Raw genomic sequence first — 18133 nt, 5'->3', positions numbered from 1 at the left:
TCTGCCCCACGTGGCAGATCCCCAGGCTCCCAGTTCTGCACTCTGCAAGATCTCTGCAATGCCAGATGAGCCCCAAGTAGCTGAAGGGTGAACAAAGACCTGCTGGTTTTAATTGCACCATCAAAGGAAAAAGTCCCATCCACTGCATGACCACACTGAAAGTCTTTCCCTGTCACTGTTACATAGGTAATGCAACAATTGACTTCTTCATTTAATTTCAGTTGTTTTAACTGTCAAGAGCTGGCAGCTCCTGAAAGAAAGGATTAAGTGGGAGAAGTGGAAAGAGTCCTATCTGCTTGCTCTGATCATTGCCACAGTTTGGAGTGCTTTCATTCTGTGTTTGTACAGTTTCTGGTATGACATGGTCCTGACCCGACTGTTTGGATCAATAAGCTGATGGTAAGGAGATGTTTGCTGGTCCGAGTACACTTTCTTTTTGGTTGTTAATATAAATAATGGTAAGTGGTGCTCACTGTTGTTTCAACTACTTCCTTCATCAGTACCACATTTTTTCTAGAGCTGGTAACTCAGCCATAAAAAATAGTCTCTGGATGGAAAGTTAGCAGTCGGGATTAATAATTATTAGCATCTTAAGGAGCTGCAGGGCAGGGTCTGTTTGCAGATTTAGACTGCAAATATTTCTAAAAATATATGGGTTTGAATTAAAATGTATAAAAGCTTATGTTTTTAATAAAAGCTCAGTTTTTAATAAAAGCTCATCTCTCAGGTTTGAGATATGGTTTATATCAATGTCACAGAGCTTTACTTACAAAAATACTTGATGTGATTTAATCTCTAAAATGTTCTAGCGGCTTCAGAGATTTCAGAAGAAATACTGGAAACTATTTAGATGGAAATGTCACTGAGCCTATTAGCTTTTTATAGAACCATTACTCACATGAGGTCCACTGGAAAAAACAGAAAGATTTTCAAATTTCCTTAATATACTCCTTACTCTATTCTGGAATCAATATTCTTTAAGAGAAACTTTGCTGGTCTCCATTCATGAGCTTCAAGTATCACATCTGAAAAAAAATAAATCTGGAAATATGCATAGCTTCTGGAAAATTAACCAGGGAAAGGAAGAAGAAAAGCAGAGGAATAACAGAAAGAAGGAGATGAGAAGGGAGGATCAGGAGGTGCCAGCATTTCACAGCACACTACAGGGAAAATCAGAAGAAGTGAGGAAAGAGACACGACAGCTCTGTCCTTTTGCACTGCAAAGTAACAATAATCACCTTGCAGGGTCTCATATCCAGAGCTGGAAAACAAGACCAGATGTTGTCACATTCCTGACTTTGATGAGTCTCCTGCATCTTGCTTACTCCTAACCTGTGGATTCACTTTCTGACCTGTAATTGGGACAGACTGTCCTACTCTGTGCTATGAAACCCTTCCTGGCATCACCACAAAGCTTCTGAGTCATTTGCTCCTGGAGACCTTGGAGCCCTGGAGCAATGAAGATAGCACCTGAGATAAGAGAGGGAGGGGTGAAACAAACCATTCTGAATATTCAAGCCCTTAAGCAAAAAAATTCAAGGCACACAGAACCAGGGACTTCTACCATTTCGCAGCCAAAAAGGCTTTAGAAATGGTCTCTTTTGGCCAGTAAAGATCAAGGTACAAGTTTAAAAACTTTGCTTCTAAGCTGAGGTTCACAAAGCAGTGCAGAGGGAGCTGATGGTAAGTGGTGCTCTTTTTGAAAGCCTTGGCTGAGGACCCCGTCCAGCCCTGCACAGAATAGCTGGCACTCGGAGGGCACATTCTCCCGAGGCTCTGACACCGATAAAAGCACTTCACATGACAGCCTTCAGTGGGGAATCCCAGTCCCTTGGCACTGGGCCATACCAGCCTTGGCCAGCTAGTGAATTCGACCCCAATCCTGCTGAGGCCAACGCTCCCTTCGTGGGCTTCGAACGACTCCCTCCAACAGAGCAGACTTCAGCTGCGTTAGCTCCAGGCAGTTTTCCCAAGGATGCTGCGCTTCCAGGCGCAGCCCCGACGGCAACCCTGCTTTCCTTGGCAGGGAGCTCCTGCATCCCGGCGAGCCGCTGGCCCAGGCTCTCAGACAGGAGGCAAGAACGCTTCTCTCTGACACCGCCGGCGGCCCCCGCACTCCACCACATCTCCGGGGCTTCAGGGGGGTACACGCCGCGGCCACCCACGCCGTGCCGTGCGCCCACCTAACCTATCCAAAACCCTCCCCACACCCGCGGCGGGGCAGAAGGGATGGGGGAATGGACGAAGGCGTGGAGAGACCGCACTACCCGAGCACTGGGGGTTGCACTGCTAGGATGTGGGAGGGTTTGCGCGGTCGGGGGTGGCCCCAGGCGAACACACGTCCCTGCCGGGGCGGGCGGGTCGCGGGTCCCTGGAGGCGCCGTGTTGATTTTGGGCAGCGCGCAGTCGCAGTGCGGCCGCCGGCGGGTACAAAGCGGCGGCCGGAGGAGTTTGCGGAGTCCCAGCGGTGCGGGCTGCCGGGAGGTGGGGGCTGAAGTTTTGCGGAGGTCCCGAGCGTCCCCACCACTACCATCCCGCCACCACCTCCTCTCTGGGGCGAGGAGCCCGGAGGTGAGCGGCGGGCGGGGTTTGGGGTGGGATGCGGCGGGAGAGAGGCACTCGGTCGAGGCGGGGGGGCAGCGGCAAGGGCGCTGCTGCCGCCCCTCTCGTCGGACGGAGCAGCATCGTCGCGGGGAGCGGACGGTCTGCTGCGGCGCTGCCCCGCTGCCAGGGAGGCGGCGGTCCCGGCGGACCGGTATGTGAGCGTGTCGCGGAGAACTGTTGATATCCATCCCCGTTTTGAGTAAAAACGCTTGATTTTGCCGAGCGGGGCACGGCCGCGCGTGTTCGGTGCATCGCTGCATCCTGGCGGCGCTCGGAGCAGTGGAGGCGCGTCCCGGCCCCGCGCGGGCCCCCGCCGGCCCCCAGCGCTGGCTGCCCGTGGAAGTGCTGCCATGGAAGCACCTGGGCGGGGGAGAGGAGGAAGACCGGGTACCGCGGTGGGCGGAATGGATCACGTGTGGGAGCTGTGTTCACCGGTGCTTTGTTCAAATGGACCGTCGCTAACTTGTGAGCTGGCACTTCAGAAAGAGTAGAGACTTTTTTTTTTGGGGGGGGGGGGGGGGGGATGGAGGGAGGGGGCAAGGCTTTGATGCTCAGCCTTAACTTTGGCTTCTCTTCACAGATCTCAAAAAAACGCCAACCCCCCCCCCCCCCCCGACATCCTGAAGCGTTTGAAAACTGCTTTATTCTTTTTGAAACAACATTGTGAGACCCTATAGCTTGATACACGCTTATGTGTAAAATCTAATTCAGGCAATTACAAGCTTCAGTAATGACAGTGGTTTTCTTGTGACTGCTTTGTCCCTGAGTTACACATAAGACCAATTTTTCTTGTACTGCTGTTATGGTCAGGTGTAGTGTGCTTTTTGTTAAATCGAAACTCTCAAACATTTAAATAACGGCAGAGTCCATCTGGCAGTTCTGTAGCATAATTGACAACACTGCATCTTGGCAAGCCATAAAAGGTACCATGACAAGTTGCTGATTAAAAATATTGTGTGTATCTTACCCTTTTATTTCACTCTTTCTGGCAAGATGACCGGGTCTAACTAAAGGTTGTGCAGGTGCGGGTTGTGAAGAAAGGAGAATATGAGAAAAGTGAGAGGAGGCTGATTGGGTTAATGTGAGTTTTAGAAAGGTCAAACTAATTTAATAAGTGTTCAAGGTGTGCAAAGAAGGACGTGACATTTTTGTTGGGGTGGGGTTTCAAGCCCTTAGAAATACTGCTTGGGTCTTCAGGTCTGGAGTTAGTTTTTCAAAGCGAGCGGGTGCCAGCAGGGCACAGTGGGCTGTTTGGTTGGGAGTCAGGCTGCACCCAATCCATGCTGCAAGCAGCATCTTTGAAGTCTTGTCTCTCTCCTGGCTGGGAACATCTGCTAGACGTTAGTGATTAAGTGAAATGGGATCCTACCCAAAAACTGCATCCTCAGCAGGAGATGGGGTGGTGTTGTATGGCAGGGAAGCCTGGGTCCTTCCTCCACTGGTTTTGAGTGAGAGAGGTTGCAGTTCTGGTGCGTGAAGGTGTGGGGGAGATTGGGTGTGGAAACTTGTTGTGTGAGCATTCCACAGAGTGCTGGGTGTAGGTCATACCAGCGCTGGGGGCAGCAGCCCCGAGCAGCAGCACAACCCCAGCTGCTGGAGTGCAGCTTGGGCTGAAGTGTGGGTGGATATAGGCTCTTGTGCGCCTCAAAATCTGTGACTTCGATGACAGTTTGCTTGGTGGGATTTGATACTATGTTGAACTCTGTTTCATTTATCTGACATCACAGCACAATTTATCATCCCTTTTTATTGCTAGATATCTAACTAGATGGAATTTCATACTAAGGTGGATGTTCCTTCTAGTGTCAAACAGGATACTGCCATTAAATAGATTATTGGTGACCACTCTGTGTAATTTAGTGACAACTTCTGTAGCATTCCAGCCCATATGGGAGTCCCTAGTGTCTTAGTTTTTAAATTTGTATGCATCTGCTTTCATTTAAGATTAGGCTTTACTTTGAAATGCACTGGTTAAACTGTGAATAAAACTGGGTCCTTAGATTGAAAACTGAATATGGACTGGTTTTATGTGGCAGTTTAGTGTGTCTCTAAAAATCCCACCTCCTTTGGAGAAGCAGCAGTGAAGGTATTTCTCATACAACAAATGACTTCTGTGTGAGATGAGTTGGTTCATTTGCTCCCTCTCAGTATCTGTTTGCCTTTTTCCACTCTGGAAGTTTTCTCAGGTTTGTAAGCTTCTGGTACAGCTTGTGGTCTCAATTTCTGCAGTGCCCTGCATGTCTAAATAATAGATGCTGAAAGTGAAATGAAAACGTCTAAATGAAGAGTCTATTTTGCAAATGATGCAGAGCCACTGTGAAGAGCTGTCAGGAATGGGCATCTGATCATGCTTTTAGTTGCTAAAACATTAGTTGTTAATTGAGGACAGTTGCAGATTTTCTTGTGGTGTCAGCACCTGTTGTAGCCATAGGTCAGGGAGAAAGAGGGCTTTTTTCCTAGTCATTTAGCTAATGGAATTGACTAATGGGCCAGAGGAGGTGTTTGAGGCGTCACTGCTCATGCTGTCCAATTCTAAAGCCTGTATGCTTTAGAAAAGGAAGTGGCTTGAAAGCCTGTGTGACTGTAGGTGCAGGGGTATGAATTTTATCTAAAATTTTTGTGGGTCGTGGCGAGATGACAAGTACTAAGCTAATAACTAGCTTTTCATGTCATAATGATGTGGAGAAGTTCAGGTGGAATTGGAACACAAAATAGCAGTGAACAACTTGCAAAGTTTTGATTTCACCTAACTTCCTAAAGTTGCAATACATGTAGTTTACCAATGACTTGAAATGACAGCTGTAATTTTTTTAAAGGATTTACTTGAAAAGTTTTCTGTTTGAGCTATATGAAAATATATCTAAAAATCATAGTATCTTTTTATGAACCATATGCATATAACCTTATTTCATAAGTCTTTCTGAAATAAAAAAATTAATGAGCATTATGAAATAAGTTTATCTTGACTACAGATTGAGGTCTATGATGAGTTTTATAATGTGCTTGGTTCTAGTGGAAAATGATTAATTTTAAGTATCTTTTAAGTATCTTAATAGTATCAGCTTGCATGATACTATTGAATAATTGGCGGCGTTGTAAAAGGCATTTAGGCCTCTCATGGAGAAATAGGGGAAACAACTTAGGCTTGTCAACTCTGATGTGTCACAGTTGTGTCTTGCTCCCATTATGGAAGCTATACATCGAGGGGAAATAACATGCAAATTATGTGACTGTTCCCAGCTGTCAAAAGACTAGTACCTGAAGAGAAATAAATATGTGTTAGGAATGAACAGTCAGCTAATTGATTTTTTCCCAAGCTTATATATTTTATGCAGACTACTTACATATACAGCAGTGTTATATTATGAATTATACTCTAATGTCTATCTAACTCTGAATGCTACCTGTGTATTTTACCTTGGGAAGCTGTGTCTGCAATCATGACAATAGTGTTGAGGCTTATGGTCAAATCTGAATACTGATTTCGGGCATTTTTACATTTTTACTTTGCCAAAGGCTCCCTGTCAAATTCCGCATAGCAGAAAGATGTATGTGGTGATAGTCACTTTTTCACCATTAAAGATGTACTTATCTGTGATAAGGAAAAGGGGAAATTACATACAAGGTGCTGTGGGGAGTACTGGAAATGTTTTCTGAGCTTTGCCAGTAGTGAAAAAATTCTGTCATTTCAGAAGGGGTGGCAAAGGCATCTGATCTTTCTTCCAGGCTGCCATAGGCTCTGGGCTCTTAACCTTGTATTAAGCCCAATAACTATTTTGGCTAAAGCACAGCTTAGAAGGCGGCATCCTGTTAGACTTAAAATGCACCCACAGGCTTCCCTTGTCAGTAAATGCCATTTTTTTGGTGTCCTTTTGAGCTCAAAAATTTGTTTCTGATTTCTAATTAGAGCTGTACTGAGGAAGGATAGCTGACAATTAAACATGAGTCATGAAAGCATGTTTTCAATGTCCCTTTAATTCTTTTTTTTATAAGACAAACTGCTGTTCACATACTTTTCTGGTGTATGGGCTCCCTATTGCACCCAGGAGCCAAAACTAGACCTGGATATCTGCCCTGACAGGTTTGGTTGGTCTTTCCCTGAAAAAGGCATCTCCACAAAATGTTCCGGTGAGGGTGATGGTAGGAGGGAGGATATTGGCCAGTGGGAGTGTCCCAGCCTGTATTTTAGGACTCGGGGACGGTGCCTCTGTTCCGTTCCATACACATATGGAGATGTCTGTGCTGTCCTGGAGCACTGGGGTGTTGCTGCATGACACACAGAGCTCAGGAGGAAGAAATGTCAGTGAGAGAAGTCTCCTACATGCAAAACATGGACTGTTTCTCCATCTCCTCTACAGCTGTGCATGCCATGAGCTACAGGCATCTTTGGTGGTGTTTGGAGGTGGCTGGTGTCCAGGAGGGCAGTGGGGACACCTTGTTGGGTTTCTTGGGCAAATGTTTATAGTACTACACTTTCTGAGATGGATCGCTAGTCTGCTCTGGGTTAGTGCTACCTTGAACCTGCTTTATCCTGTGCTAGTGCTCTGAAGTAGAGAATGTCCTTCCTGTCTGTAGATGCCCTGCTGTTGGTTGCGGAAATCCAAAAGGATTTACTGTTGAGTTCTTCACTGCACAGATGTACCCACTCCTCATCCCAAGGACCTGAGGTTTTCTTACTGGTCCCTTACTGGTCTTCTATGCCCAAAGGGTCTGATATATTTACATGAAGCAGTATTGCCCTGGCAGGAGTGGACTGTGCCGTGCTGCTGAGTTTTCCAAGGAGATGCAAGCAGTCAAAATGTTGGTTACTGGACAAGGTGCTCCGTCTAGTAAAGTTGCTTTGTGTTGAGAGGTTTTTTACCAGAGACCTTTAACAAATTTGAGGTAGCCATACATGTAAGACTAATGAGGCATAATCTACTCCTTATGTCTTGTACGTGTTTGTGATTAGTAAACATCGACTTTTAAACCCTAAGTCCCTGGACTCTTCTTTTTTTTTTTTTTTCCCCTGAATACTTCAGGTAGTGTTCCTAAGTTTAGCTCCAGACAGGGCTGTTACCCACACAAGTGACCAGTCCTTCTCATGGTCTCACTGAGCTGGTAGCCTTCATGGCTGCTATGCACTGATAATGACTTCTGTAATGTGTGCATGCACACATTTCAACCTCCTAATTGCATAGCTTGATCATCCCTTCTTGACATAAGGACAAACACTGATTTAGCTTTTATGCACCATTTGTTATTTTGCATAATCCACCACCCACTTCCAAATTATGTCTGTTCTGTGAAAAACTGAAGTGTTTTTTGAAGCCTCTTTCATGATTTATATGTATTTCTGATCCCTTCCCAATTCTGCAGTGTCATTAAGGGGGAGGATATTGCCCAGATTGACTCAGATAATTTTGCAGCAGGAATTCTTAAGTGGCGCCAGAACTATTTGTTTTATTTGGTATCCATACAGATCTCCACATCTCCTAGTTCTTTCCCGTTGACTGCAGCTACCTATGCCACAGGGGCCATACAGGGACTACAGGTAGGCAGCAAACCTGTGCCTGGCTGAAAGCAGTGAGCTCTCCTCTTGCACTTCTGCTGCCAGCTTCTTTGTGTTGTTGCTAATATTTATGTGGCTCCGTGACAAAACAGATTGGAGCACTGATCTGGCTGGAAACAAACGTGCTAAAATATGCACCCCCCACCCCGGCTTTTTGCTGTCCCATGTGCTGTGCCAGCATAGCATGAGAGGGTGGGAAGCCTCAGCAGTAGTACAGGGTTGTGTCAGAAATTAATAGGCATGAAATCATGGTGCTATGATTGCCTCCCGAGCCTGCAAGCTGTTGGAAACCCATGTGATGTGTTCTAAAGTTTGGTCCATTGGAATCTTCTTGGCAGGCGCTGATCAGAAGCACCCTGCTCCATGGGTGGGACTGGAAATGCTTTGCATTTCCTACTCAGCATGCCACCAGCCTGCAACTTGTTATTCTCAAAGGTAGAAGAGTTTAGTTTTAAACAGTTATTTCCCCCGAGTTATTCTGATTCTTTTTTTTTTTTAACTGCAAATCTTTTCCCAGTTAACAGCTGGAAGTCTTCCCTGACTTGAGAATGTCAGAGGTTGAATGTGTTTGTTTAGGTGCATAAACATGGCTGTGCATGGTGGGGCTTCCATCAGTGTTTTCATTCACTTTGTGAGCTGTTAAATGAGAAAAGGATGGTGCTCATTCCTGAGCTGTTTTGGAACAGCTGTGTCAAAAAGCCCCAAGGACCTCAGACAATAGTGAACTCTGCAAATGATGCTCTTTTCATCCCTGTCTCAGCGTATGGTGATGCAGAGGATCTCTAAGAGTTATGCCAAACTAATCTATTTTGGACAGTGACAGAAAGATACATGAGTGTTTTATGTGGCTCTTCTTCTCCAGAGAGAATTTGCCAAGTAGTGCACTGATTGGGGAACATAATATTTGGATTCAAACTAGAGAGCCTTTCTATTTGTGGCTTTTGAGTGTTTTAAAATTGCTGATACCATCCAAGGAGTCTTTCTGCTGTGCCTTTTGCAACCAGACTTGTCTATCTCGCATTGACCTCTTTAGCCACCAGCGTAGTTGTAGCAAATGTGGGTAGAGTCCTTCCCAAATCTTTGTTCACAAAGCCCAGCCATGATGATGATAAAAAGCAGCAAAGGAGAGTCAAGATGTTGATTGTGAGACAAAAGTGTGGGCACTTGACCCATGCATAGTTATGAAATGAAACAATATTGCAGAATTTTTCTCCCAATTTCCTGACTTCCAACAGAAGAGAAATTGGAATGAAAGAGTTTCTGTTTTGCAGCTTGGCAAATGCAATTTAAGCCTTTGGGTGTTTTCTCACCAGTGCTTTGTTATTAACCCTACTGCTAGTAGACAGGTATTGTTTAAACTCCTCCTCTTCAGGATCCTTGCAATGTTAATAGATTGATACATTAAGACATAATCTTCTCCACTTCAATCCAGCTTTTGCAGGGCTGCATTAGAGCACAGCTTTGCTTTTTTCCTTTTTTTCTTTTCCAGCGTGTATTTACCTCAATAGACACAGCAAAATACCTGCTGAGAGAAGATGCTTAATTTAGCTGAGTCTTTCTTCAGAGTAGAAACTGATGCGGGGGTCAACCCTACTGTGGTGGGTTTTTTTGCTTGGTTGGTTTGTTTGTTTGTTTGTTTGTTTTAGCAGAGTGCTTCAATGGATGATGACTCATATATTGGAATTTGACTTTTCACTCCAATTAGCCACAGATACACCAAGATGCATCTGCCATTCTGCAATAGATAACTTCAGTGTGCATTGTTTACATTCAGATACCAAACCAGGGTGAAAATCAGGCTGTTCATTCATTGGGACATGTCATGTAGCTGAGTGTGAGTGCACATCCCTTCAGGCTCCATTAGCATGAGTTAACTTTGTAATTGGGTTTCTGGGGCAAACAGGGACAGGAAGCAGAAGTAATTTGGCAGGCAAGGCTTAGCTTTTTTTTCTGGGTGGTGTAGGTGCACAAGAGAGCAGAAGTAAAAGATGGGTGCAGAATGGCTGGAGAAACCCTAACAAAGTGGAAGACAGTTGTGTAAACTTCATGTGGATATTGTGGAATATCATGCAGCTATACCAAGGTGGGATTTTACAGCTATATTAAAGCACAATTTCTGTAGCTCCCATGCTTCTCTTGCTGCTCTGTTTTTCAGCTTGCTGTCTGGCAGTAGCACCGTGTTTTGTAGAGTCTAGCAACCAAAAATGAATTTGCTGAATGAAAAGCAGTTGTCACTGAAACTGCTTAACTGTGAAAGTTGAAGAACTGTAAGTTTTGAAGTTGTTCTTAAACTCTGTTCATAATCTCTAGTTTTCATAATCTCTAGTTTTCCACGACCAAAGGGGGGGAAAAATCCAGCCCAAACTATAAATTGTTAGCGTCTTGGGCAGGGGAGTCAGGTTTTTTGGGGGGTTTTTTGGTTTTTTTGGGGTTTTTTTGGGTTTTTTTTTGGTTTTTTTAGGGCATTGAGAGTCATATGGCTCTTTTCGGGTGTTCAGTCTGGATTTCATGGCTAGGCTTCGGGAATGAAGATTTGGGAGTCTGGATTTACATGAGAGTGATTAGAATTAAGCTGCTTTATGGTATTTTTTTTAAAACCACACTTAACATTTTTCAATAAATAACTTCACTTTTAAAACAATAGCCTTTATCTCAGACTAATCTTAAGATTTAAGCTAAAAATCTCTTCTTGTATTGCTTTTTCCAAGTCTTAAGATTCCATAAAGGTCCATTCCTTCCTGACATGTGGGGCTGAACTTGTTCTTAAACTTTTAACTTTCTAGTTGGTTTTTTATTTTCCCCTCATGATAAACTCCTGAAGGGTTTTCTTTCCTCGGATGAATGTCAGCCTTACTCTGGCATCCTGGCCACTTTCTCAATGTGTATTCTACCAGCAGTCTGCTGAGACTGCTTTCTGTGCACGGCAAGTCGGTAACATTCACAGATGATATAAAATCACCTTCGGGAAAACCAAGATCGAATCTCTCTGAAACCTGGAGATGCTGGAAACGATGTAGGCATGATTAGCTGCAGTTTATGTATCGTCAGCATCGTTTAACTGGGCTGAGAAACTTGATGCATACTTATCACTTTTTTCTTGTGGTGCTGCTTTACTCATGATTTTTTTTTACCAGTAGACAAGTGCTCTGCTGCGTGCTCGTGAGTGGAGTGTGAGTTGCCGTAGTCTTGATCCTGATCCCATCTGTGATTTATCACTGTCTTTGTCTCCTTTGTGTTTTTCTTGCAGTTTCTCACCCTATCACTGTTGGTGCTTGTGCCCGCTGTCATGTTTTTAGGAAATGTTGCGAGATCACATCAACGAAAATACTAGTGGCTGCCGGGAGCCTTCTCACTGGGGAAATTTAAGGAAAACAATCCCTTCTTTGTGTCGGTGCACACATCATGACTGTCACGAGTTATGCGGTAGGCGTGCTAAGGAGATGCAGTCCGTGCTCACTCCGGCCAGATCCGACGGTGGGAGGTGCCCACTGGCTGCTGGCATGAGCCCCTTCTGGGTAGCTGCTTCTCCAGCCAGATAGGCAGTGCTCAGTGGTTGGACGAGGACCGAGGGATCAAGAAAATGTGGTGGAAATAAATGGAAAATAAATAGAAATAAAATGGAGTTCTTCAAGAACCTTAAAAATAAGCAGGTGACTGAATGTTTTGCATGTTGTAAGGGATTGCTGGTTTTGGCTAAAGCAGAGTCGAGAGGGTTTCAGGTCTCTTATTTGTAGCAACTCCATTTTTTGTTAGCCTGGGGGAGGAAAAGGTTTGTTCTTGTGCAGCTGAATATTAAATCTCTGGCTCAGAAAGTGTTAAGTGTATGTGTTTATTACTCTTAATGCTGGTATGTTTTTCATGTCAGCAACTAGCCAAAAACTGGAGAGATTTATGCAGGTTTTTTTCAGCTAGTAGAAATTAATGACACACAGATTTATTGCAAAGCTACATGTGAAATTTTGTTTCCGCAAGCATAGGGTGAGTGGGACAAAAAGGGACCCTTGCTGGTTTGCAGCCTGTAGTTGAGCCTTGTGACCCCTCCACAGGGAGTCCTATAATTCTGCAGCAACCCCAGCTGCCTCTTGGTCTTTTTGTGTTGTTTCCCTAGTACCCACTCCCATCCCTCTCTCCCGGGCAGCAAAGCCCCCTGGCCCTCAGTCCACATTGCTCACATTCCCAAGCTCTTCGTGCACACCCATGGGGCAGCTTAGCTGGTCCTCTGCTCTGGCTAGGAAACGGCTGTTGTGAAGCAGCCTGCCTGCTCCTGTCCTCCCTTCATACCCATCAGAGCCCCTGCTGCCCACATACCTCACATTCCTGAGCCGTGTTTTATTTGGGGTGGTGTTTTGCTTTGGAGGCTGTTACTGCTTGGTAAAGAGATTTCCTTGTAGCTACATCTTCATGGAAGGGCAGTGATTTATATGCCCTGGTTTAACACATTTGGTGCCTGTTCTGGGTGGTTCAAGGTCTGTTCGGTGACTGCAGGTGAGCGAGATGGCAGATGCATGCAGCAGTGAGGAGAGTGCAGTCAGCGGCCAGAGGTTTGGCTGTGCACGGACTGAAGGAAAGCAGTGGAGTCCTGGAGGAGGCTCCATAGGAGCTGGTGTCTGTGACTGTTGTGTAGGGAGGAAGTTTCATTGTAATTTTGCTTAAAAGACTTTTCCCCCCTCACCTCTTCCTCCAAGCAACTTGCTAATTTGCATCACAAAAGTGAGCTGGGGTCTCTCCTTACTATGTAGCAGAAAATATCATCTCTTCAGCTCTTTGGGGGATAATGAGACAATTTATGGGTTGCTTTATGCATACTGCTGCATTCAAGTGCAACTATAAATATTGTTTTACCATAATGTCCAGTTATGGCCATTCTTGCATCAGTGCTGAGAGAGTCTCATTGCAAGGAGGAGACCTGGTTGGCTTGCGATACTGTTGTTGCTGTGTAGAAGAACCAGCTGGGTATGTAAGGCACATCCAGTCTTTAGAAACAGTGGGCTGATACTCTCCATTTCTTACTAAAGCTCTGCCAGAGATTCTTTGAGCAGATAAAAAATAGCAATAATGTATTTATACACAGCTAGGAGTACAGTACTGCTGCTACTAACAATTTTCTGTCATCTAACAGCCATTTTGTATCTGTATTAAAGCTTAGTCAAATTGACTTTGGTGGAGCTGGAGCATCTCATCACTTTGATTTCAGTGCAGAAGTTGTCAAGCCACAAAGCTGTTCTGATATTCCTGCCTGAAGTTTCTGTAAATAAGTGTGTGACCAGTGTATATATACCGTAGGTCAGAGGCAGTAGTTACTCTGTTATGTGCCTTTTCTCTCTCCTTTGTATAAATCTCTGGACCTTTACCTAAAACCCAGAATAGTACAGAGACTACAAAAGGGACCAGAGCTAAGGGATGGAGTCTGTGTTCTTCTGCGTTGCCTCAAGATTCATGTTTCTGTACTGTGTTGCAAAATTGTCATGTTTAATGCTCTTGCTCTGAACAGAAAGCCTCTTGTGGCTGGCTAAACTTTGGAAAAGTAGTAGGTTCAAGGAGGAACATTTTCCTTCCTTCTCCAGGTAAAATGTTCTCCTACACTGATGCTTGAATGCTTACGTTTGGCTGTCTTTGCCCTCTCAAAATCCAACTGTTTTTCTTTGCCAAAAATTAGGTAAGCTCCAGATAAAACTTCACATGTAATGAGTTATCTAATTCCTTTAAGAACTGTGTACTCTCTCAGTGAATTACTCACATAAAAGCACTTGCTAAACCATGTCTAGACTGCAAAGACCTGGATTTGACTGAATCTAATTAAAGCAATGGTGGCTTTCAGGTGCGGATTTAACTGCAGTATGTTATCCTGGCTTTTGCTAGAAAGAGATTGACCTTAGCTGAGGTGGGTTTGACTTGCATGCAGAGGTAAATTGAAGTCACATACCTGAAATGGTACTTCTTCCCACCTGCTTAGCCTGCCCCATGTAGAGCATCATCTGCCCACAGAAGGATGGCTGAGCAGCTCATGGAGATGTAGGTTTCAGCATAGTCTGAGAAAAATTGAAATCAACTTCCTGCTGGTTTTGGAGAGTTAGTTGAATAATTTTGAGAGTTACCAGGAAGTTTCTGACTCCACTGGAGAGATAGGAGGAGGCTTAAAATATCGCTTCTAGAAAGACTGGTTTTGATACTGGAGGTTAAACATGCTCAGTGCACACAGCTCTAACTGGTCCATGCTGGCCAGCCACCCTCATGACTAGGCTTATGAGTTCATTGTCCCATCTGTGCCTATTGCCTCATCTTGACTACTTAAGCCAGAGTGATGACCAGCTGCCTATTGATTAAGAGGGATTAGAGGAGGCCTGGATGTCTAACACAGCTGGTTTCTCCATCTCTGAATAAGTTGCTGGATTGGAAGTTGCAGGGTTGTCCGTGGATCCCTCCTGGGAGATATTCAGGGTAGGTTTTACTGCAGTATGAAGAAGCACAATGTAACTCCAGGCTTCTGGTAGTTTTACCTCGCGGCCTTGAACATTTGCCCAGACACGTCTGTGAAGCATCTTGGCTGTTCTCATGCTTTTGCTATTCCTCCGTCTCGGCTCTCTGGACTCCTTTTATTTCCTGTAACTTTTCTATCTAGTGCACACTTTGTTCACTGTCCATCAAGTTGTGCCTGTTCCTCTTCTTTCACCCTGGCTCTGAATGCTTGCTCTGTTTATTCAAAGTCTCTAAGACAATACAGAAAAGGGAGGGCAACAGGAAGAAAATGGAAGAAATAAAAGGGAGAAGTGAAAGAGCTGTCTCTGACAGAATTCAGGCTCCTCTGTCTAATCTGACAAGTAAAACTTTTTCTTGAGAAACCGTCCTTTGCTTTACATTTTCAGCCTGTCATCAAATTTCTGCCAGTTTCAAACTGCAGGAGCAGAAGTAATGAGCCAGTAGTGCAATTCCTTTTCTCCTCACTGCAAGTGTGTGTGTGTGTAAACACACAGCTGCCTCTCACTGTTACAGCAGTAGTGTGTGACTACCATGACTTTTCAGACTGCTGCAGTCTTACAAGATGTTCTAGTTTGGAAATGGAAAAAGAATACATACTGGACTATTCTTGGTACAAAGTTCAAGGCTCAGCATTGCAAAGAAAATTTATGTGTGGCTAATAAAAGATACACATACTACTTCATGGCAGTGCGCAGAGAGGAAATTTTTCCTGGCAAGTAATGTTGGCCTGACCTTGTCTTGTCCGTGGGTGTCTTGAGAACTTGCATTTTTGTCATCTTCTCAGCAAGAGAACAGAATCCAAGGTGGGATAAACCACATAAGGGCCAGGGATCATAACACAAATACTCAGAGGTACCACAGTTGCTTTAATGAGTACTCCCTAGCCTCAATTGTTTGCAGCTGGGTAGTGGGGGCTGTGGACTACCCCCTTGCTGCCCTCTCCTCTGGCCATGGGCTGTGACCAGCTGTGCCTGTGGCACAAAACATGTGCTTGCTCTGCCAGCTGCTCTCTTAAGCTCTTCCTGCTTTCTGCAGGAATCTGGTGTTTTCTTAGCTGTGAACACTCCTCCAGCCTGAGTTATGCATGATTTTTTGAACTGACCTTTTGATATCCTTTCACTATTAACGTGCTAATTGAGAGCTTGTTGTTGCAGGGCATATGTTCCGGGTGAAAAATAGCCCCAAATTGTGTTGTACATTCCTGTATTATGTTTTGTTACTGTGGAAAGAAGGCTGTTGTGCTGCATGACTGGTTTATAATTCCTCTTAGATGGCCCAATCAGGACTGAAGTTGGATGAAGTGAATGGTGGCTGGTGCTGATGTTGAAGATGGAGTTACAGGCAAAGAGGCTCTAAGTTATCTTTCTTACCATGAAAAAAGGGATAGTCTTCATTTGCTAGACTGAGATGCTGAGCTTCTCTCTGATCTAGAAAGCTCATCCATTTCCTCAATAGTTTCTTGAAAATTTAATTTTAAATCATGGCTGTTTGTGGGTTTTTTGAGTGTGGTTTTTTGTTTGTTTGATTGTTTTCCATAAGGGAGAAAACCTTGCTTACTTTTGTCTTGCTGTCTATCAGAAGTGACAGAAATTGCATCAGAGCCTGGATGGGGTTTTTTTGTAGATGAGTTTGTCTTCCTTGTGGCTCTGGCATTCATCAGTTCTGTTCCTGATAGAAGTTGCAGGTCATTGAGATATTTTAACTCCTGACCTAATACCATGTGAGTGTTTTCTCTGCTCTTGCCCAGTTTGCTCAATTCCCTGTTTGGTCAGCAGCTGGGGAGCTGCTGGGAGCTTGGCTGGAGATGGGCTGGTCTTGGCTCCAGGTCACACACAGAGCTGGCTTGTTGCTTGTTGCTGGTATTAGCCTGTCTGCGGGCCGGTGTGACTGGCGGGCTGAGCAGAAGGCTGCAAAGTTAAAATGCTGTCAATGCTCTCAGCCCACGCGCAGGGCTGGGTGACAGGGGGAAAGGGTGACGTGAGTGCACACCTCATACTGGGGAAGCAAAGCCGGCTGAGCCTGCAGTCGTCATACCTGTGTTTCCTTACGTTTGCTGAAGTGTAATTGTAAACAGCTGTTTCCTATTTTCTTTGTAGATCTTTCTTTGATGTTCTTTTTAACCCGGATTTTTCCTTCAGCTTGCCAGTTACTTATAACTCCTAATTCCAGTTTAATGACTTTTTCGTGTCTGAGGATTGTACATTATTTGCATCACAACAGAGCCCCGTGAAAGGCTTGGAGTAATGTCAGCTCTGGATCTGGTGTTAGGCAGTTCAAAGTGCCGAGCATGAGATTTGTCAAGTTGGTCCCTTTGTGCTGCTAAGTGTAAAGGCACTGATCTCGTTGGAAGTAGGCAGGTGGCAGGTCAAGCAGCACATCTGAGAGTTGCCTGAAAAGTAATAGGTTTGTCATAAGGAGAACTTTCAGGAGTTCTATTTTACGACATCTCTAGTAAAAATAAGCTAATAAACATCAAGAGATCAAGAGCATCTCAAGGGTTAGTCAGTCCCCTCTTTTTCATTTTGTGTATTATGGCCTATCGATTTAATGGGATTGTAGAATCAATTTCTCAAAGGCTGGTGATAAAACACATCAGTTAAAAAGAGAGTGAGATTGAAGCTTGGAAGGAACCACATAGTTCTGTGGACTGTTTCTTTCAACACTTTGAATTAATATTTTCTTTAATTAAGAGGTCATCATACTAGAACTATGTAGCAAAATATGTTTCTAATCTGCTTCCCCCCAAGCTGCATTTCTTTTTAATTGCCAAGTGCTCTATTTGCCAGTAGAAGTACAGGAAAATATTAATATATCTGTACTGAGAATATTTGAAGAATAATGTTGAAGTCTGCTAGCATCAGGATTTTTTTTAAGGTACGAGTGTGTGAATGCTTCATTTTAAGCAGGAGGAAAGGAGGTCTGCTTTCACTTTTCCAAACTACTGTCTGAGATCTCTGTTAAACTCACTTCTTGTTTTCCTCACTCAGCTCGGGCTCAAAGGTTGCAAATGGGTCACCGCATTTTGAAATCTTTCTATTCAATTTCTAAGCATCCTTTAGAGATCAAAGCAAAAAACCCCCATCTCTAGCTCACAACATCCCCAGCTGTAGTACATCCAGCAAGTTTTGCAATACTTCAGTACTGTCAAAGTAGTGCAGCTACTTGCTTTCTGTTGGTGAGTTTTGATGGATCCCCGTTCTTTCAGCTTGCTTCAGATAGGTAGCAAGAGCAGGAATCACCTCTCCAGAAGGAATTTCTCACATGCTGTGAATGCAAAGGGACCATTTGGTCTCCTCCCACCATCTAAATCTTTCCTCTTGGCTCTATGGGATTTAGTGCCAGCTCACAACACAAGTGTGACAGCTGGTTGGTGTCCAAAGTCCTTTGTATTGTTCCATCTTTAACTAGGAAATGTTTTATCAGAGGATCAAAATGCTCTTGGGTGAATTAACTTTTTTTTTTGCCAAACTGTTGTTTGACATGTGTAAATATTGTCTAATA

The 18133-nt window shown here is 44.3% G+C and overlaps 1 protein-coding gene across 1 annotated transcript in view; it reads left to right on the top strand.

Moving 5' to 3' along the window:
- The first annotated feature begins 2493 nt into the window (after window positions 1–2493).
- KANK1 (KN motif and ankyrin repeat domains 1) overlaps window positions 2494–18133 on the top strand; it is a 129042-nt gene continuing 113402 nt past the window's right edge. The window contains exon 1 of the mRNA XM_039384511.1: window positions 2494–2571. The gene's annotated coding sequence lies outside the window, so the exon portion shown is untranslated. The remainder of the gene's footprint in view (window positions 2572–18133) is intronic.

The sequence above is a fragment of the Pipra filicauda genome, unplaced genomic scaffold (genome assembly GCF_003945595.2).
Source record: "Pipra filicauda isolate LSUMZ 115617 unplaced genomic scaffold, ASM394559v2 scaffold35_size7292922_pilon, whole genome shotgun sequence".
NCBI classification, from domain to species: Eukaryota; Metazoa; Chordata; class Aves; order Passeriformes; family Pipridae; genus Pipra; species Pipra filicauda.
The sequence above is the reverse complement of the archived record's forward strand: the minus strand, read 5'-3'. Positions and strand labels throughout refer to the sequence as shown.